We start from the raw sequence: 22,433 nt of genomic DNA on the forward strand, positions 1-22,433 counted from the left end.
ACAGGAGAGCCACAAATAGTTCTGAGCAAGCAATCCTGTTTCTAAAACTTAAGCAAAGATGAAGACACAGTATGTGACGATAGACCTTGAAAGGCTGGTGCCCAGTATATTTGAGTGCAAGAGCATAACTGAGGAAGGAAGTGATAAATACTGTGGAAGAGGAGAAGTCAGCTCAATTTTTTATGTTCAAGGCTTCAACTGACTAAAACCTGTGTCCAAGATACATAGATTCATCTCAGGGGAATTAGATTGGTAAGACAAGTATTCTTTTGTTGTCTGTCTGTGGGAAAAAAATCACAGGTGGCAACACAGACAGGTAAACACATGGAATCACATACAAGAGCCAAAGAAATTTGAATCGTGGCAGCTTGAAAGAGACAACTGAGAAAGACAGCTCCAAGCTGCATTTGGACTAAGATTTATCACCACACTACTCTCTAATTGAGGAAGGAAGATGGCACTCAACACTTGTAAAATTCTGTAGGCATCACCAATCTTGCAACCAGCAATTTTTCACAAATTGGCCAAAAGCTAACTTTGTAATGGAAAGCCAGCTAACGGGTGCATAATTGACAGTACAGGTTTTAAAAAGGAATACAATTTGTTCCTAAATGTTCAAAATTAATTTATTCCTTGTTGTATCAAACTTTACACAAGATCATATAAAAGAATATTATATTCTAATGGGGAAATGTTTCTTTTTGAAGTATTTAAAAGCACAGTGATTAAAACTGTATCCTAACTCATGACCTCTCTCCAGAGAAAACATGGCCAAGTCACTAGGACCTTTGAGAAACATAAGCATGGACAAAAGTACCTAAGGTTTGTACCCGAAGCCCCAAAGTTCAGGGAATCTTGAACCAGCTTTAGATCCAAAGCAAAGATTATCACAGAAAATCTCTGAGAAATTATGACAAACAGAAACAGAAGACAGGTCCTTGCCCTGAATTTCCATGTAATCTAATTAGATATATTTTAGTAATCCATAAAGTCATACCCACTTCAGTTAAATAATATGCAGATTGTGCTAGAGTGGAATTGGAGAACTGAAAACAGCAGGAGGAGGATACAGTTTTCACAGAAAAAGAGATTAAAAATAAGACAAATTAAAAACTATTATATTTGCTGCTGCTGCTACAAAAAGTCATAAAATTTTCCAATAACATGATGTTATTCCAGTCTTTGAATCTTGAAATGTTATTTCAATCTTGACTGGGCAACTAGTTTGAATAAAAATCCCAGTTTTGGAATGTTCTTGATGTTATGTTTCCTCTTCTAGTTTATACTTTATTTAAAAAACAGCTCCATGTAACCCTAGCCTCAGGTATCTTATTATGTTGCATCAATAATCTCATTTTATCAAATATATTATATAATTATATCAAAAATACAATTAGTATTTGACTTAATTTGAACTCTACTTGTGAAAGAGTGATCAAATACAAACTGAGAATTTCTATAATAGGTGTCACTATTGAACTAACAAGAAAGTTAAACCTTTCTAAAAAATATATGCTGTCATTTACTTTTTCCTGGAATGTAAGAATCTAAAAGTGGATGCACCCAGGTGGTTCTTCTACAAATGCAAAACACATCAAAGTGGCAAAGACTGCAAACAGAAACAAAGTCAGATAACTGCAGGAAAAAAACAACTGCACAAAAAATATAAAGCTCACAGTAACTCTCTGTATCAGACACTTTTTTATTGTTTTTCCCTATTTTATCCTCCTCTTGCTCTCTATTCTGTATGTTAGACATGTTTACCTTAATGAATAACTATGGCCATAGGTGATGTCAGGCAAACTAGAAATTCAAAAGCACACCAGTGGTTCCAAAGGAGTCAATGCAGGTTTCTTAATGAGAGAAAAGAACGTGGAGGGATGTGAAGACATCACAGAAATCTGTCATTTTTTCATATCCTGTTGTTTCTATGCCTTTTTTTTTTAATAATGAAGATACACTTCTTTTGCCAAGTGTCAAATACACCATTCACATACTCTTAAAGGATAAAATACTGAAAATATTGTGGGAAATCAGCAAAACTCCAGAAAAGGTTATTCATTCATTGACTTTTTAAAATGGACTCAAATCCAAATCCAGTAGGAATAGGAAAAATTGTTTTAGTCGCTCTCTTCCAAGTTATATACACAGTTTATCTGTTGTCTGATTATACAAACTTCACATTTGTTCTAGCTCCTCAAGTGTACAGTACTTCCATTTCAATTTCCATTGGTGCTAAACTGACCCCTGCTGGCATGATTTGTAGTTGTTGAAAACACCTGGATATTTTACAAGATTTCTAAAGATAAAAACAGTTTTTTAACGGTACCCAAAAGTGTGCTAATACATTTCCTTGTACAAATCTTTGTAATGCAAGGAACTCAAAAAATTAGTTTCTGAAATGACCCAGAAAGAAGCAATGAGAGTATGGGGAGGAAAGATGAAAGCAGACATATAAGATTACGTGGCTATTCAGCAAGTCTGTGCATGTGACAACTTTCTCCTACCCCACCTTAAAACCATAAAAACTCTTCCTAAGAAAATTATGCCACAACAAAAATACTTAAAAATATTAATATTTTTAAGTCACACATTCTTGCATTAATTGAGGGTTAAAATACTTGACTTTTGGGGGGTTTAGCATAATGTTAAGTTATATGTGTGTTATAACACAGCAAGCATTGAAACTGATGGTTTTTCTTGGAGATTATTTTCCCTCTAATAGGTTGTTTTTTCCCAGAGGATGCAAATATGAGGATGCTCTGGAGCAATAAAATCCCCCCTGCACATGGATCCCATGACTGAATTCTCTCAGTAATATAAATTTAAAGGGAAAGTTAATTTTTTGGGCTTGGCCCAAGCTTCAGCATCTCATGCAAGTAAAACTATTCATCAGGAGAAAGGTCATGAAAAAGCATATTTTCCTAAAGGTCTTGAAAGTGCTTCTGTTATATGATCTGATGGCACTTCTCCCCCATTTCTGGCAAATTTCCTTTATTGCTATTCCCTGTCTGCTAACCAGCAGTCTCTGGAATGGACAGAAAAGGGACTCCCAGCTAATACAAGGTGTCTTGTCACATGCCCACATGTATGTGTATATAGGTTGGTCCTTTTTTAAAAGTAATGAAAATGAATGGCATCTAATTCATTCTGTGTGCCCATAATCAACATTGTCACCATGATGAAACAAACATGACAATGTGTCTGTGCTTCATATGTGTTTTGGCACTAAAAATACTTCACACAAACAGCAGAACTCACAAAACCTGGTCTCCTTGGCTTTCATTCACGTCTCTCTCTCTGCTTCAATTATCTTGTGTCTCTTACAATATTGTCCTGACCATTTCCTTAGTGATCGCACTAAGGAGTCTCTTGCCTTCTCACCTACATATCATATCCCCTGGGGAAACCGAGCCAAAATCAAATGTGAATTGAAAATAAAGATTACAAAGAAAGAAAAAGGAAGTGATTTACAGAAGCAAAAAGCTAGAAAGTAATGTGTTTTATTTTGGAGGGTTTCTTAGGACAGAATAATTAGAAAGTGGCCTGACAGCAAAATAAAATTGAAAACATTGCATTAACTGCATTGGGAAAATAAGGTCAAAATCCACTCTACTTTTTAGAGTACCTGTTTTTTCTTGATCCTTTCAAAAAGAACTCAATCATTTCCCTCATACAATAGTTCAGTCCTTTCAGTTGCAGTTGTAGCATGCAAAGCTACATATGCTTGGAAAGAAAATATTCAAAGCAGCATGATGGAGGATGAAGGTTCATTTAATAGACAATACAAAACTAAAATTTTCCAACGACATTTTTGGGAAAAGTAGAAACAGGAGAAGTTTTATCCCATCAGGCTTAGAGTACATTATTCTAGACACATGTGCACACATCTCCCCAGTAACTGATAAGAAAACTGTTCTTCATATGTTTGAGTGTCACATAAGTGTGTGGAAAATACAATTATAAAAAACTTCAAGAATATATCTGAAATATCTGGAGAGTTCGGATGGATGAGGTATCATTTGTGAACATGCACATATTTTAGATAAAGCAATATCAGCAGTCCTGATAAGCAATAATTGCCCAAGCATTTATAACACTCCCAGATAGAGCCTACAAAATATGATCACAACACTGTAAATTTTTTTTTTAATTCTTCATAGTGTTGTTGTTATCTTTAGGTAATGATGTGGGTTTGGACATTCTGAAATATTACCTGCTTTTATTTAGCATTTAAAAATATTAAGACTGACATTAGTGGATTAATATTTATACAAGGAAAGTTATTAGGATGAGCTAAAAATCTTACCTTAAATGAGGAAATTTTAATTTTTATTTTTAATATGGATACAAATGCTGTCAAGGCTGTGTATTATCTACACACAGAGGAAAAAAAAAATCTGTGTTTTTCAGTCAGAAGAGAAACATCATAAAAAGTGACAAAAATATTACTACAGATATGGAATTGAAGTGCTTCCTATGTCCCCCTCACTGCTGGCAATGATTATGTACATCCATTCCCTTCCTCCCTACTAAACTGAAATCAAAACAAAGCTTCAAATATAACTATTTAAAGAAAAGGTGAAAAAAAGAACCCTAATAATTTTTTCTGGCTACACATCTATTCCCATCCACCATTTTGCAAGTTGCTCCAGACAAAATCTGTCATTTCTTTGCAAAGTGTGCAGAAATACTGAGAACATCAAAGAGGTTCAGATTTACATTCTGTCTTGATGACGGGACACGACCCAAGAACTGCCCCTTGACTAGACTAGGCTGTCTGAAAAAATTCTTTTAAGGATTTTACAAAGAAGCACATGCCTTTCATGCATATGCCAAGGGGTTGTTTTCTGCAATATCATAATCCAAACTAATGGAGAATAGTGACAAACCTATGACCTTTTTAAATTGTATAATACCAACTTGCTGCTGTCACTTACCAGCTGTAAATTTCTTCCAGCCATGTGTCAACCTCATTTCAACATGGCAAATATATTTCTAAGCATTCAAGGGGAACTGTATGTACTATGCTGCAAGAAAACAAGTCAAGAACATTCTAAAGTAAACTACTGCAGCTGAAGAAAAAAACCCAAAAGCAGAGAGAATGCATAATGCAAAATACACTGTTAAAAAAAAAAAGTCTCCCGCACCAAAACTCAATTCCAGGTTAAAATCTTGAACAAGCTAAAAATTAAAGACAGAGCAACCCAATAAGTAAGAGGTAAGTCAGCAAGAATTCCAGCATGCATTATTGATTTTTTCAATATACTCAGCAAATAAATTTCTGCCTCAGTTCTTTCATCTGAGCAAGATATGCAAATTACTGAAGGAGTCAATAATAATAACAAACTAAACAGGAACATTTTAAAGACACAAAAAATCTCAAATAATTCAACAGTAAAAACAGTGTAATATATTTTGTCTCTGCTTTATCTTGCATCTCTTACTAATCATTCACAGATTTTAAAAAATTAAAGACTAAATAGATACATAAGAACATAGGCCCATATAAAAGGGCACCGAGCTGAATTAGATAAGCACAACAATTCTGCCTATGACAAGGAAATGCTATTTCAGTTGGTTAGCTGAGAAGGCAAGTTCTATCCCCTATTCACTCAGTGCATCTGAGCTTAAGCACCTTGCTGGAATAGATCAGCCCTACTCCTCAGAAGGATGAACTGTTTGGAAAGCAAACAGAAGCTTAGGTTGCCCATATTCTGACTCAGAAGCCAGGGCTGCCTTAGCACCGAGTCCCAGTTTACCAATCCCACCCAAGGAACAGCTCGGGTTCACTTCCACACAGACACTGCTTGTCCTAGAGCCTCCCATGTGGCTCCTGACAGCTTTCCAGGAGTGTACTCAAAGCTGCCTGCAAAACACTGTACCAAAATGCTCAGTCATCTCTTCAAAAAGGGTAATTTTGCTTAAGGGTATCAAGGAATCTTTGGTCAAATAAGGTTATTTTAAACAAAGACAAAATAGAGCACTCTTCACTGTACTTTTAGAAGAGCGCTACTTGGAAACTGTGTTAAGGATTTTCTTAATAAACTATGCCTCTGTCTCTACTTTGGAATATATATAAAATACAGCCATCATACAGAATTGGCAACTGAAACTCCATGTTTTGTTCTGTAAATGGTATTTACTTGTTCACAGCAGTGCTGAAAGCCTAATTTGTGACTTGCATTTAGCCAGAAGAACTAGACCACATGTTTGGAGGCCACAAGGAGTGTAGGAGGTCCACTCCATCTGGTTCTCTATATGATCTGGGTCCTGCTTATTTATTTGTGGACTTCAACTCAGTTTCAGATAAGGTAATTTCCTAAATTAAGATTAATAAATAATGATTTTCAAAAACTGCAGCAGTCTTCTTTAGAGACGAGAAGAAAGGCAGATGAATGCTGAGAAACTTGGAAAACTACCACTTTAAAGATATGTAACTGTTTTGCTGACAGAACTGATAAGAGCTGTTAAAATAGCTTAGTCAGCACAAATGTCCATATGCCTGGACCACTGAGTACAACCACAATTTGCACATACAGCATGGGTAATCTATCTTACTGCAAACTGAGCAGATAAAAACATTTTTGACACGAAACAATACATGACACGTTTTTAAAAAGTCAGCACAGCTACACAACTGACTAAGGTATCGGATTTGGCGGTTTTACGGATGCCAACAGATTCTGTTTCAAGAAGTCTTTTTCACCTTTCTCAGAATTACAGTTTCCAGTGCTGATCTGGCATGATGACTGCCACATCTCCTTTCAATACCAAAGACTAAGTCTTCAGTAGACCATATCTAATAAGAGAATCAGGTTTGGGATAGGGTTCCTCTTGCTTTCTTTCTAATTGAAAAGGCTGATTGTGAATTTCCTAATTTCTGCCTGTAGAAGTTTGTTTAGCTTTCACAATTACATCAGTTTGTTAGTCCCAGGACTATTAGCAGAAAGAATGCAAATTTGAGGGCAGCCTTTTAAAATATTCAGTCAACTGGCACATACAAATAGCTAATGCAGAATTTTAAACTACGTAGTGGATAAATAAGTGCTTTCTTGCAGTTCAAACCAGCAAATCACCAAGATGAATAAATTTTTTAAAAACTGTAAGTTTTGTTTTCTTTTGCTTTCTTTTGTTTTGCTTAATAGAAAAAGAATAATTTGGTAATGGATAAAGGAAAAGGTTCTCAGCAACTCTGGATCTGAGGCCCTTGTAGTTATTATTTCTTCTCAGAGGCTCATTATTCATCTACATCAGTCATCTGTTTTAGCTGACATTTCAAAGCAGATTTTCAGATTTAGGTGGGGGTTTTTTGGTTTTTGTTTTGTTTTTCTTTTTTAAGATTAGGAGATTGGAAGGGGAGATAAGTAAAATATTTAGGCAATAATATCTCAAAAAATTTGGGGGCTGACAGAAATATTTTCTTTTGCCCATAAGGAAAAAGAAATCTTGTAGATATTTTGTTGGGTTACTGTAACACTTCTACCCCTTAAAGCAATAATAAAATGTGTTACATGTGCCTAAAAATTATTCACCAGAAACCAAATTTATAAGACTTGGAAGAAATATCAGAAGAAAAGATTTCAGTACCAATTTGTTAGAGCTGAACCATCTTCTAGTTTTGCTCCAAATTCACATTAGTCGCTCAATTCCTATGTGCAAATGAAATGGTATGTGGCACTTTTGGAATAAATGGGTTTTCATGTCGCCTTCCTTAATTTATTTACCTTGTAGTTTTTGAAAACATGGAAATATATTGATATATTTGTGTAAAGAAGCTACTGAAATTGTTTCAGTGAACCTGTACTGATCAGGACTATTGTTAAGATCAAAGTAATACTGAAAATGCACAAGAGATCCCGTGTTTCAGTTTATAGTCCAACTACATTTCATTGGTGAAAGACAGGCAGATCCAATCAGAAAGTCAAAGTACTCTATACCAGCAAAAAAAGAAAGTACCAAAGGAAACGTGATCTCTTGTTAAAAATTCCAAGCCCTGTAGATGCAAAACGTAATTCAAATTCTTCCCTGTTGCAATGGTTTTTCCAAGAATGGAAATATAGGAAAGACATCATTAGCATAAGTATTGATTAAAGATATGATGCAGAAACTGTAGGCAAACTTATCTCTATTAGGTTACCAAAATTGTTTTTATCTTCTATAAATATACTCTTCAATTTAATTGTAACAAGAATGTTGTTAAGCCTCTTTTTTTAGAAAGTGGCCACAGGCTTTTAGTACTAACAACACCTATGCTTGCTAATAGAAATTAGACAAAATATCACCAAAGAGCCCAGTAAAGCAGCTGACATACATAAACCTCAGATACTGTCATTTTGAGAACACTGACAGCATTTAAATATACAGCAGCAGACCCTGGGGTCACAATACTCACTCTACTTGTAAAATTAAAAGATTTTGACCTTGACACCAAGGTGGGATAAAGCCACTAGCCCCAGACAGCTGGATTCCCTGGGCAGCAAAGATAAATTGTGAAACAATCAAGAGGTGTGCCAAACAGGGGAAGGAGGAAAGGACACAAGGGATCTGAATTCATAAAGGCAGAACAAAGATGAAGCTCAAAGAAAGCAGAGATTTAAAAAATTGCTCTCCTAATGTATTTTACAAGCAAATTTAATTTTTACACTCAAAGATGTACATTTTAGCTTTAAGATTTTCTCAGCTTTCAAATAGATTTTTTTAAAGATTTGAAATGGCATTTCTAAATGTATCAAGGCATTGAGTTTTTATAACTCAAACCATGCTGACTGAACACACACTACATAGGAAGTAAATTGACTACGTATTTTGGAGAATAATGGCCTAACAGAGATCTACTAAACCATTCTACCACTTCCACGTGAAAGCAGCAAGAAACATCTCTCCTATATTTGCCACTTCTCTTGTTGGAGCTATATCATACATCAGCTCAGCTCTTGCCACCTTCCCAGTTGTGTCACTTCATTTAGTGTCTTTTCTTATTTCCTTTTATTTTTTAACACCCTCAATCATAACGTGGGTAGCTCCTCTTACTACCCATTTTTTACACTCTATGCTCTGCTTTTTCTTTTCTCTCCTTAGCCCACTTGCTAATTTGTGTTTCCCCTACAACAGCCACCTACATTTTAAATGGTCTCCTTTCTACCTGGGAAGCAACCTTTTCAAATCCTTACTCAAATACTTGTCTCTGTCTGGTTCTCTGTTACTGGTCTTCACTTCAGTGTGCTCCCCTCCTGTTTTGCTGCCTGACCTCAAAAAAAAAAAAAAAAAAAAAATTCTTGCAGCAAAATACAGAATGTACTTGAAATATTGTAGCTCATACAGTCTGTTCAAAAACCAGTCAAGGCTGCAGCACCTCAGTAAATGCAACACCTGCAATCTACCTTTGTACTGAAATCGCTTTGCACTGCAAAATTCTTGGTTCCATTTTACAACACAACATAGCCATTCCTTATTTTCTTCCTAACTCTTCCCTGACACGTAACTGGGTATACTAGGTACAAGGTTTATGTACTGGGTATACTTGTGGCACACTGAGTACACAGGCTTTTTTTTAAATTCCCAAGATATGGGGTGGGAATGAAGACAAAGTGGGAAAAGGGAGTGAGAGAGGCCAGCTAAAGTCCACTACAGGCAGATTCAAAAAAACATACAGGAAGAGCAAAAGGCAAGTTAAAAATTAAATTTTTGCACTTTTTTTCCCCAGTTGTAATTAGCTCACTTCTAAGCCTGTGCTATAACACTTTATACTCAGGTTTGGCAAAATATACAGGGGAGCATCTAGGTCTGTGCCACTGTGGATTCCTTTGAATGAGAAGCAATTAGAGTTATGTTGGTGTAACTAATCTGCATTTCTTCAGTGTGAAGATAGTTCTAAAATCAGTAGCTATCAGAAGAGGCCATGCTCCTGCCCCCTTAAAAGCAAAGCACAGCTCCTGATAGCTTTGTCTTTCCTACACCTGAAGAAGCTCCTCCTCTTCCTGCTTAGTTAGTGAAGAAAGGAGTGATTAAGTGGAATATAACCAGTAGGCATGCAGGAGCAAATGTCAACTGAACCTACAGAGACAGAGGAAAGAGAAGAAGCATTGTCACCACCAAGCAGCCCTTCTTTAGCTACACACTTCTTGATACCTGGAAGGAAATCCAGGATTATACAAGCATACATGTCAATTTTTATAAATCCAATGGTCTGCTTTAGCTATTCAGGCTTTGCAACCTCTTACATACACTTTCAATATTGGTCAAAATAGAAGAACAATGAACTGACTTAACCACACTATAGCTTCATTTCCTGTAAATTGTTACATGGTGTAAACAGCAGCTGAGGAGTTTGCACTAGCTCTGGTTACCATAATCCATTGAGAGTGTCCATGATTTTCAGTACCCGATTATACTTGGACATAGAATAGAAGTTTTAAATGCAAAAACTCAGAACAACCCGTCAGCAAATTGTGAAAAGGGGGAATGCAGAAGAGAAACACATGTTTATGTTGACCCAAGAACCTCAGAATATATTTTTTGAGTTAGAAGAGCACATGACACATTGTGGGGGAAGACAAGAGGCCACACAGTTCTAGCAGTTCAGGAACCAAGAGGAACTTATTCCTTCCTTTAGTACATTCACCCCATACCAGGAAGTCAGGCTTAACATTTATGGCTTGCCAAAAGGCTAATGTTACTGCAGAGTCACACTAATAAGTTAAAGATGCTGTGTCAGAAAGACTCAGGAATCCAGCCTTTCTTATAGTCCTGGTAAATTACTCTGAACAATTTTGATAACTATAAATTTCCACTGTTAGTTGCAAGAAAATTGATGCTTTTCTGAGGAATCAGAGTGAAATACTAGAATCTGAAAAAAAACCTCCTTTATACCATTCATTGTAGCAAAGTGAAGTATGTAGATGCTATCTCTAAAAAGTTAGACTACAAAATGTGTGCATAATCCCAATTTTGCTAATAATTTTTTCCATATTCCTGCATCTGAAAAATTCAGGAAATAAAATACATTATGTCTCAGAATGACTATATATTGAAATAAGCCATCAATGTCTCAGATTGCTGGTCCAGTAACTTTATGATAGATAGATAAATTGATGTCATTCTAGCAAGCCAGAGGTGATGAACATCAGCTTCACAACAGATGACCCTTTGCTATCAGACCAATTACAAGAAATGCTGAACCAGTAGCACAACAGGAGCTAAGGTGTTCCAGCCATGTGAAACAACAAATCCCTTCTCTCTTCTCAGCTGGAAAAGTGTAGCCGAGGCTAGTTGTTGATAAGATGAAGATTCATCAAGCAAAAGGAATCTCACTTCATCATAGGCAACTGTTTCTGTTAAAATGGAGTTAAGGGTATTATATTGTTCAGCTGGTTCTCAGAAAATGGAAGGCAGCATCACAAGCAAACATTATTTTGTTAAATTCTTAATGTATTGTTTTGTTGTAAAATGCAAGCTGAATGCCTTAGCTTTTCTGGCCACTGCACAGCACCAAATACAAGTACAATGGCATGTAACAGTCTACTGTGAAAAATCCTACAGGCAGAACTTATCAGAACAAGTCAGTGTGGAAAAAAGCTGGTTTTATCATTATCTTTTCTGCAAGAGGCAAAGGTTTGCATTGCCTATTTTATGTTTGCCAGCAAATTGACATTTAATATTTCACTAATTCTTTCTCCATCAGATAAGTTTCTTGGCAAAAAAAAGTGATACTTTCTCATCTTTAAATGTCAAAAATACATTTATTTTTTGGCTTGCAAACACTGCAGACACATAAAATTCAACCATAGAGGGTAACACAATCTCTCTACGATTAATTATGCTTTTAATTAAATTAAAAGATTCCTCCTTACGTGACCTCCATATCAGTCCCATATGCACGTTATCTCTTCTCAGGCTTGTCTCGGAGGGCAACAGACTCCCCATTACAAAGCTAGATCATTTTACCTTTTGTTTCATTTGCCAGGAGGCTGTTTGGAATTTGATTCTTGTCCTTATTTATGAATTATAACTTCAAGAACAGTTGTTTGTATGACAAACGTTCTACGAATTTGAATTTTTACTGTAACAGTTATTGCAGAAGAAATAGATTAGGTTTCTGTCTTGTACACTATTTTTGAAGACAAGTACAATCTGCCTTATAATTAAATTTCATGTGCCCCAAACAAAATATTGTATCTGAATACTAAATACTCTAGACATCTAATTTAAAACACACAAAAACATCTGCATATGTATTTTATGCACAAACTTTTTGAGAGGCTAAATATTCCTGGGAGGTATGAGCAAGCCAAATAGGTTTATACTGGGAGGAAAAGAAAACCAAAAATAAAAATAAAAAGCAGGCATCCAGTGGATACAAAAAAAGAGACAAACTGCAGTGACATGCAACATTGCATACACAGCAGGTTAAAGGAAAAAATATTGTTCATTAATCATCTTCTGCAATAGAGGCTGAAGAAAATAAACAAACGCCCAAAACTGATTTAAGTACGGTCTAATTAAAAAAGGAAAGCACATGGTGGAATATAAAAGCTGTAAGCAATGTAATGGGGTCCTTACATGCAAGCAGGTTTGTAACACAATTCTAGATAACATCCCTTTTCCTTTCTGAGCAGTCACAGCAGCAGCATTAGTTTCTTACAAGGCTGTCACAAAACATGAGGGACTGGAAATCAAGCCACTGCACAATGATGAAACAGAAGATAGATTCCTGACAAGTAGCAATTTTTCAGACCTTACCAGTGTTTGTTAAAAGCAAACAAATGGGAATAGGTCAACTCTTTGCCCCATGCACCTTAGCACAGCCTCATGCACATTTAGTTTTGGCTTGACACAGTTTTATCACAGGTGACTGAACTGGATTGTGGGAAGTGGCATCCATCTCTCAAGAAAACCTAAAAAGCACATGATGTTAGCTCTCCAGGTCAGCAAGGCACTGGCTCATGATCAATTAACCACTGGGAAATGTACTAAAAGTTTCAAGGATGAGGAGTCCTCCTCTGGGCTGGCCATCACCTCCCTTTCTGGAGGGCACTCAAACACACAGAAAATCTGCAATCCAGCACCACCAGCAGCACCAACACAGGCTTCCATGTGCAATGAGCAAGAGTTGGATGGTAAAGCTTCTTCCACAGATACCAGCGAAGAGGCATGAAATATGACCCTTTAATTTTCAAGATTGGGCACTCATTGATTAAAAATAAGCTTGATATCAGGATGGAGGAAAGCCCTCACCAGTTTTTAACTAATCCAGGAATTATGATTATGTTGGTAATAGGAGTGTCAGAGTAGTAGTAAGGTCAAGCAAATTATGAAAGAAGCTTTGTTAGGGTCACAAGGATGATCCAGGGCACTACAGACCCCTGAGCCTAACCTTGGTTCCAGGCAAGGCTATGGAAGAGATCATCCTGTGTGTCATTACACGTGCAGGACAAACAGGAGATCAAGCCCAGCCAACATGGATTTACAAATAGGAGGTCCTGTTTGACCAACCTGATCTCCTTCTGTGAAAAAACTGACTTAATGCTTATAAAGTCTCTTCCAACCTTGATGATACTGATTATTGTAGACGGCCTGGTCCAATATCTCTTCATAGACTTCTCAGCTGAAAAATCTGTAGAGCAATGTCTAATTAGAAAGAAAAAAAAAAGGCACAAGGCAGAAAACCCTGATACATGAAACCCAACCCTCTCTAGAGAAGCCCAACCATTCAGGTAATTCCATTTACTGTTTTGGGCACTAACAAGCCCATGTGCCCTTCAAAAACTACTAACAAGTATTACAAATAGAGCACACAGTTATCACAAAATGATACCCTAGCTAGAGACAACATATGGAAAACTAATAAATTTAAAAGGATTGATTCAGAAAAACAAAAGATAAAGTACATTTCTTGCACCTAAAATTTCTTAAATTTAAAATTAAATTTAAAATTAAAATGGAATGTAAAGTACCGCTTCCTGGAAAGAAGAATTTTGGTAATATATTCAATATTCCTCAAATTCTTTTTCAGGACTTTTAACAGCCTTCTTCATCTAAGCTGTCAAAGCCCAACAGGTTCCTCTGCAATGGCGATTCCTGTCCAAAGAAGTGACTCACGTTTTAATCTAATGTGCTGAACGGTTGTCTAACAGAGTGGCATTTTCTCCTTACACCATTAATTACCTCTGCATTTTGACAGAAATGGGGCAAAGTCCCACTGGTGTATTTTTCCAATAAGTCCATCACTCCAGCATGAAGTTTGCCACCTGCATACTGAAAACCAACATGACTGAACAACAGAGGCAAAACATCTCTTCTCTCCCTGCCATTGATTTGTTCCACTCCATGGGAGAAAGCATCTGATCAGGCATTTTCCAGGAATGAAAATCACTATTCTGCATTTCTTTTACTGGAAGAGCTTATCAGTAAGACAAGAGGTCTTGATGTTCCTGGAAACAATGGACCTTCAGTCATTCCTGAGCTCAATGCTCAAGGATTCTCCTGCTCACCCTTCTGGGAGGGTTTACCACACTGGGAGTGTTCAGGCTAGATCCTGCCCATATTTACCACGCTTATCACACAGACAGGCAGCAAGGAAGATAAGACTTCAAGAAATGTGATTTCACCCTGCTACACATTTTCATTTGAGGATTACTGCCATAAATCAGATCTTTTCATGGACCAGTGCAAACTGTTGTAACAGACTCTCTCACATGAACTATTTACAAAGCTAAGAGGAAGTCAGAAAGTTCTTGTATAAAAATTTATTTTTCAGTCCAAAGGTCATTTCAATACTGAAGTGCCATCTGTTCATGCTGGATTGAATCTTTTTTTCATCATTGCATATTTTAAAATTAGTGTTCTCATGGAAAAAACAACAAATACATGAATAACAGTTGAAAACACACATTTTAAATGCTGAGATAATTTTTCAAAAATAATTGTAAGGTGCTGTTTTATGGAAAAATGTAAACTACTTTTAAATTGGAGTGAAAAATGTTGTTGGTTTGGGATTTTTTTAATTTAGTAATTTGACTGTTTCTAAACTTGAGGAACAAAATTTAGCTTCCCACTGTGCCTGAGATGATCCCAGATCGCAGTAGCAAACCATGGAAGGGACAGACATGGATTACTCTAGCAGAACTTTAAATAAATACATATATAGAAGTATGGAAAGAAGCCATAATACGTTTTTAGCCCGGGAAAAAGTTGGAAAAGTCCACTCTGTGATTTCTTACAGCCATCTGAATATCTGATAGCAGTAACTGCAACTCAAAAGAACGAGACATAGCTTGGCAACTGGAGAAAGTTGCTTTAAACATGGGGCAGAGGGGAAAAACAACATACCTCCTATGTATATCCTACCATCCACGTGATTTGCCATCCCAACAGAAAATTCTGCCAGTTTTCAAAAATATAGCTTTTCTTTGGACAAACCTCTAACTTCTGTAAGCATGATTTAACATAAAAGCTGAGTTAAACACTGTTCATGTATGAACAATAGTCAATCCTTTTTCTCCATAAGGCTTCCAGAGGCTCCCTGATGGACTGTCATCACCAGAAAAATTTCATTTGATTCTGATCTATTTTGGTAAAGAATTAAAATACTTTCTTGAAAGTTATTCTGACCTTATAATAATACGGTAGTAATGTACTAGCACACTAGAAGATTTCTTAGAGCAAAGGAAACCTAAAACTAGTTACAAACAATGGCTTCCCAGTCAAATCTGAAGTGTTTTCCCTTTTGGTATGAAAAAGAGCCCTTTTTTACTTTACAATATCTCAGGCTACAGCAAAGTTTTCCATTCCAGCTAAAAGAAAAGCAAGTAAATACACCACTTTTAATGTGAGGGAGGTATAAAAAGAGTAGTACCAAAAAAAGTAAATATATTAAGGAGTTGGTTTTCTTTTTTATTTTCATTCTTCTTTCTTAACATCTCCCACAGAGTGAGTTATATCCCAATATCCTGTTATATAAACCACAACAGTTTCTCATCATTTACCTGTGAATACATTTCTTAACCTCTTTATTTACAGCTTTTCCCTCAAATCTACCTGATAAGGAAACAACAACTCAAAAACACTACAGAAAGGAGGGAAATAAATGGCTGAAGTGTATTGCATATACTTACTCTCATATACTACTGCAGCTATAGTTTGCTGTTCACCTAAGTTTTATTTCCAGGGCAAGTACCACTATTTTTAAAATTACTTCTGTCTGTTAAGACACAAGTGACCTGGTCTCACTTCTAATATGCTCATGAAATTTCACCCAGAAGCAGCATTCAACCATAGCAGAGCCAAATTACTGAAGTTCTCATTACTTTCTAGCTGGTGCAGAGTCATGGTTGATATATGAGTCCATCATTCTCAGCATTGATTTGCAAAGCTCTCTGAATGTCTCTGAGCAGTTCATTCCCCTTAAAATATTTTTCCCTTCTCTCTACCACACATCATAAGTCAAATTGTCAACTCTTATTTCAATTTCTTTGCTACATTTAAAATATTCAGCAGGTAAATCATTATGTTTTAGTTATGCAACTTCTTGCCTTTAAAAAGAAAAAACAACCCAAATCATGGCAACTAAAAGAAGACAAGAGAAACAGCTGATGCAGCAATATAAGCCTTCTCATGCCTGCCATAATGGCAAATGTTAAAGAAAAATATGGCAGATATTTTTTCCTGAAGTGCATTGGTTAAGCAAAGACTTTCTTGTGTCCCATCGCAGGCATTGCTCATGTAAGCAGTCTGGGGCTGAAGGTCAATGAATCTTTCACTAAACACTTCATGCTCTCTAGCTCTCCTCTCTGAGTAGACTTATGCAGCGTAATTGCATCATCTGGAGGTAAAACACACACAAAAGAAAAAGCCTCTTATTACTTTTAAGATCCAGCATCTTAAAAAACACGGCTTCATTGTGTATGTTCATTAACACAACACATTAAATCATAAAATCATTTTTTCACAAGAGCATAGCATGTAAATTCATATAATGACTCAGTAAAAGTTCCTTCTAACAGAAACTGCACGAGTTTAATTCTACATAAAACAAGTTAAGATGAATATTCTTCATGGGAGGTAAGGAAACTGCCCCCTCAGCATGTTTACCCAACTTGTGTGTGCCTGCACTACATCTTCAGTAGGTAATCAAATACAAGCACGCCTATCAAAGGCCAGATGTATTCAGCTGACAAACTTCTCTACTCAATAAGGAAGGTAGCCAGTATTTTCATTTTCTTTTACCTACATCACACTGAAATAAAATCTAAAAAAAGAAAAATATCAGAACAAACTATCAACTTAAATGTTTGCTAGCACTCATTACTGTAGTTGTCATATGATGGTGCTGTAACAACAAAGGTCCTAGGCAAACACACAAACTACAGGGTCTCTGCATGTGTTGCTTGTAATCATTATCACACACGACTTTGCTTAAAAGACTTTGTTTCCTTACAATTTTAGATTAATGACAAAAAGAAGGATGGGGAAGAGAAAAAGAAACTTACCTACAATTCTTGCCACCTGATGAGAAAAGCTGGCCTAAATAATATTTGCTACTAATTTTAGTATGCGTAAATCTAAATTTAATTTCTTGTTATAAGTGGAAGTATCTGCAGTTCAAATACTCCTTAAAGCACATTCTGGATAGAACTAAAAAGTCTTGCTTAAACAACCTTCTGCTTCATCCGTCTTTACCTTAAATTGCCCCGTGAATATTCCATGCAATAAAGCTTAACACTTTTTCCCTTACTTTTAAATAATTCCCTTGGCTTGCTCCAGCCAAAAAGCAATTCAAATACTATTTACTCTATAGCAAGTATCCGCCTTTTCAAACCACTTCAGAATTGCTGGTAAATATGCTTCATTTAAAGGAACCTGATGTAGTAAGAATGAATTCTCAACAACTGGGCCACTATTCCTCATTCAGAAATGTCAGTGTCGTGTATCAATAAGACTTTTACCAAGAGACATTCAGAACCAGATCTTGAAATACTTTGCTTTTCATAATATAGGATTCCTGATGAATTATTTTAAAACCAAAAGGACTGCTATATTATATCAAAGGTAAATGTGTGAGATCAGTTAATTTACTGAGAGGTCACTCACAAATTAGTTATAGCAGAAAGCACTGAAAGACAAATATGCTAAAAACAAACACAACGGGAATTCTGAACCACCAAGTCCAAGCTACGCCTGGACTTATAATTATGATGCCACCTTCAAGCCTACTATTTTATTTATTGCTTTCACAGACCTAGAGACTTCTAAATTCTATGACTTGCTTTTCCATCTAACACTGATGAAAATCCCTTTCTCTGGGACTGGCTTTAACTGGTTCAGACACTGACTTATCCTTCTCTTTTTTGGTCAGTTGAATGCTAATGCTGTGGCAGGGAAGAAGCAACTATGTGATTAATGAAGGCAAGAAAGGGAAATCAACAGTGTCTCCCCTTCAGTTTAACTTAAACAGCCATGGACTTATGCATTCAGATACAGTTTGCCCATACAGCTTTATGATTAGAAGAGGTGAATGCATCCAGCTTGATCCTCTAGCCCAGTCCCATCTCCCCCCTTTACTGTCCCCTAGGCTCTTGCAGCCCTGCAGGTGGAGGATGAGACATTTCCACTGGCTGACACTACCAACACACACACACACACTAACTACGTTGGAGGATTAGGTTTCTCTATCAGCAGTGTTTCACAGCTAGCTCAGTTTAGTGTAACACCAGCACTCTTCTATTCATTTCCATTTCCGGCACAGGTACCTGAGGTCCAGGCACATAAAATTAACACCAGTTAACACCTTCACTCTGATTACCCTGGCCTTACTAAACCTATGATTTGAAGATTCATAGTGCAGTAAGAATTCAGATACAAATACACTGTTCTGCTAATTTAGGGTTAGTACACAACCTCAACAGCCAGGCCAACAGCCAGGCCAGATGTTTGTTTACACAGCACACACACAGTACAGGGCAACAGGCCAATATGCAGTGGAGTTGTTAAGAGTCAAATTTACCAGCAGAATAAAGATTAAATACTTTTTCCATGACAAACTTTAACAAACTTTTGGCACTTCATGACTGCACAGTCACCTATTAAAAAAAGACTTAAAACCAAAGTCGAAGTGACAGCTACAATGTGACTTGAGTACGGAATCATATGGAAACATACAATGCTAATTAATCCCTTGTGAGCAAATCTGGCTTAGTCCTATAACAAGATAATTGAAAACTGTCAATTCTGCTCTTATATTATTTTTGGATAGTGATCTAATGTTTAATTATATTCGTTTAATAGCTGACTGGCACTTTTTATAATACCTGCCTGCACCTGAACCTCTGGAGATTCTTTTCTTATGTGAATGCATTAAAAATATAATTGAAAAATGTGCTTTCAAACAGAGTTTCACTTCATTGTTTGAGATTTAGAAATAAGATTGTGTGGACTACAACATGCAGTCTCTGCAATATCAAAATCATTGATCTTGTTTGCTAGAAACACAGAAATCAATACAGCAAGCATAGATTGTAATAGACTAGAAATACAGAATTATACATTTAATTCATGAGAGGAAATAAGCTAATTCAGATAGCTCAAGGATTTTTTGTGATAGAAATAATTTTAATGGCAGGAAGAATACATTTTTCAATTTTTACCAAGGACTGACTTCAACAGGCTATTTTTCCCATAGAAATATTACTTTTCTGCTTTTTTTACACAACAGGCTGTATTTCACACTTCAGAATCCTAAATTTCATCAACAACACATTTTTCTGAAGTACCAACAAGAAAAGGAATGAGAATACAGGCAAATAAATAATTAGAAATAGAACAAAATCCGTAAAGAAGCTGGCATGAGTCATGAAGCTTCTTATGGAGAATGGAACAAAAATGCTAAAAGGTAAAGAAGACTGATGCAACAGCTTGGGGGGAAAGGGTCTTATTTCACCTTTTTTCTCTTTGAGTCAAATGCAGATGAAAGACATCTCTATCCAAAAGGAGGAGGTGGGTAAAGACATGAGAGTTATTTCAGCATTTTAAGTGAGTTTTGAATAGTTTGGAAAATGTATAGAACCTTCAGTTTCTCCTTTTTTAACCAAAAAAGCACACTCATCCTGACCACAAGCATAATTTCCTTTAAGAAACCTGTAAGGTATTCAAACACAGTGTCAGTGTGGCATCTACTTCAATTTCAAAATTTCCTTCTCTTTCTTCAATTGTTTAATTTAAATACCACCCAAGGAACTCAGAAAGTTACAGAACCAACTTATTTTGTTAAGGCAACAAAAATTCAAGTTATTATCATTCTAATTCTTTTCTTGACACTCATCATATGTTGCTTCTCAATTATACCATATTTTCCTATGTGTCATCTCATCAAACTCATTTACATTGTCTCATACACTAAAAAAACAAATTGAATGTTACTAAGTGATACTGACTGATAGTACACACAAGTACTAAAAGGCAGTCCTGCATTTTTATTTATGACTATAAACAGATATTTGATACAATATGTGTTCTGTGGCTAAATACATATTGTCTTCCTTCATAAACAAATATACACAGAGGAATAAATGAATAAAGTGGAAAGTATTTAATCAGGAAATGTCTCATGAGAATTACAAACATTGTTGGGAGAAAGGTATTTTTGGTGGTTTTTTTAATCTTTGGGTATGCCTTTTTCTTTGCGGTCACATTTGTACCATGTTCAGATTTCTTAGTGGAGGGGGAAGTTGTTTATACTGTAGTAAAAATTCCCAATAATACTCTTTTCTAGAAAAGTTAAGGAGTGTAATTTTATCACTGTGTTCACATTAACTATTTCCTTTTGTCTATTGTTTTCCATTTGCAAGTATTTGAGGAGGGAGGTACATATGCTAAGTATACACAGAGTACGTGGACACAAACTGTTCCTCCCTTACAGGCATTACATTTACAGACATACAAGGGTTAGGATAAGGTTATGAAATTACTACATCATATGTTTTATATAAAGCTGTTATACAGGATTTTCCTCTAACATAATAATAAAAAAAAAAAAGCAGCATTCCTATGTGACAAGATCTCCTAAGCAGAAATGTTATGGTTTAGACAAGTTGTAAATCCATAACTGTAAGGACTATGCTTCCAACAGTTACAATATTATAATTTGATTTGATGGTTTTTAATGAAATAGCTTCATGTTTTATTAAGGAAGTTCACAAGTTCATTTTAAGTGACTACAAATAGCAAACTGTTAGTTCTTCACTTAGGAGTGTTGAAACTAGTAGTTAAAAGATAGGAAATAGCTGGAATAGCTCTTTCATAAAATGTCTGAGATACGTGGGTCTACACATAATGTCCAGCCAGCACTGTACTCTGCCTTGGTCTAAAGGAATGGTATCCCACACTAAGGCTAAGGTAAGGCTAGCTCAGTATTTCCCATTTTCAGCATCAAGTTTCTTCTCTACAATCTATAATCAAGCAGTGCATGAAAAACCATTAGTAAGCATGTCATCAGCACAGTAGAACCATGTCATAACTCAAAACTTGAAATACTTGGCTAAATCTCACAGCAAGTATAAACTGGCATATTATGCATTTTTGTCTTCCAGCTCTTTCTTTGTGACTTCTGACCATGTTTTCAGTAATCACAATTCTTCACACCCTACCTCCTAAAACAATTTATTAGGGCACTGTTTCACCAGAAAATCTGAGGCAGGGAGAGGTTTAAGGGTAGTAGTAGTACTACTTCCCTCTGTAGTTTAAGGGGAAAAAAGCAAAATTCCATAATATATCACCAAAGATTGCACAAAACATACATTCATATACACACCAAACCAGTCATGTCTTGTGGAGATCTGATGAACTTAAGGAAGAATATCCATATGGGGGCATTTGCAATCACTGATTCAGCAGGACAAGCTGAATTGACCTGCATCCATACAGCACACCAACACTTTAAAATAAACATTAAATAGTGGAAGCCATAAAAGAAAAAACTGTTGATATATAAACAGTTTCCAGCACAGGGTCAACATATTTGCTCCTAGAAATTCCCACGAGTTAGCTACAGAAAATTGCAGCTCACGTCCCCATGAGGACAGTGCAAAGATTTTATGGCCACTCTCCAGTTCAATAAAAAGACATAACTGGTATGTTTGAAAGGAATTTCGGTCAGGCACAGTTTAATTACACTGATATCAGATAACCCTTTGGTCTGTAAGGGTGACTTGTGGAAGAAGTGAAGGTTGCAATCATTTCCTCAGTCTTGAACCACATGAATCAGACATGCATCTTTCACTGGAGATCCTGAACCCTGCATGAATGCAGCCAGAAGCTGGACCAGATGCAGATGGCTGAGGCTGCTGAGGCAAAACTGAGCCAACGCCAGAGAACTGTGGAAATCAATCAGAACAGTAGGGGATTGCTTCAATACTTTTGCTTGCCAGCACTAACAAAAT

At 36.2% G+C, this 22,433-nt stretch overlaps 1 protein-coding gene across 1 annotated transcript in view; it reads right to left on the reverse strand.

The window, feature by feature from the left end:
- The window catches only part of SMYD3 (SET and MYND domain containing 3), a 394,207-nt gene that overhangs the window by 292,398 nt on the left and 79,376 nt on the right, over nucleotides 1–22,433 (reverse strand). The gene's annotated exons all lie outside the window — the stretch shown is intronic.

Source organism: Prinia subflava, chromosome 2 (genome assembly GCF_021018805.1).
Source record: "Prinia subflava isolate CZ2003 ecotype Zambia chromosome 2, Cam_Psub_1.2, whole genome shotgun sequence".
Classification (NCBI taxonomy): domain Eukaryota; kingdom Metazoa; phylum Chordata; class Aves; order Passeriformes; family Cisticolidae; genus Prinia; species Prinia subflava.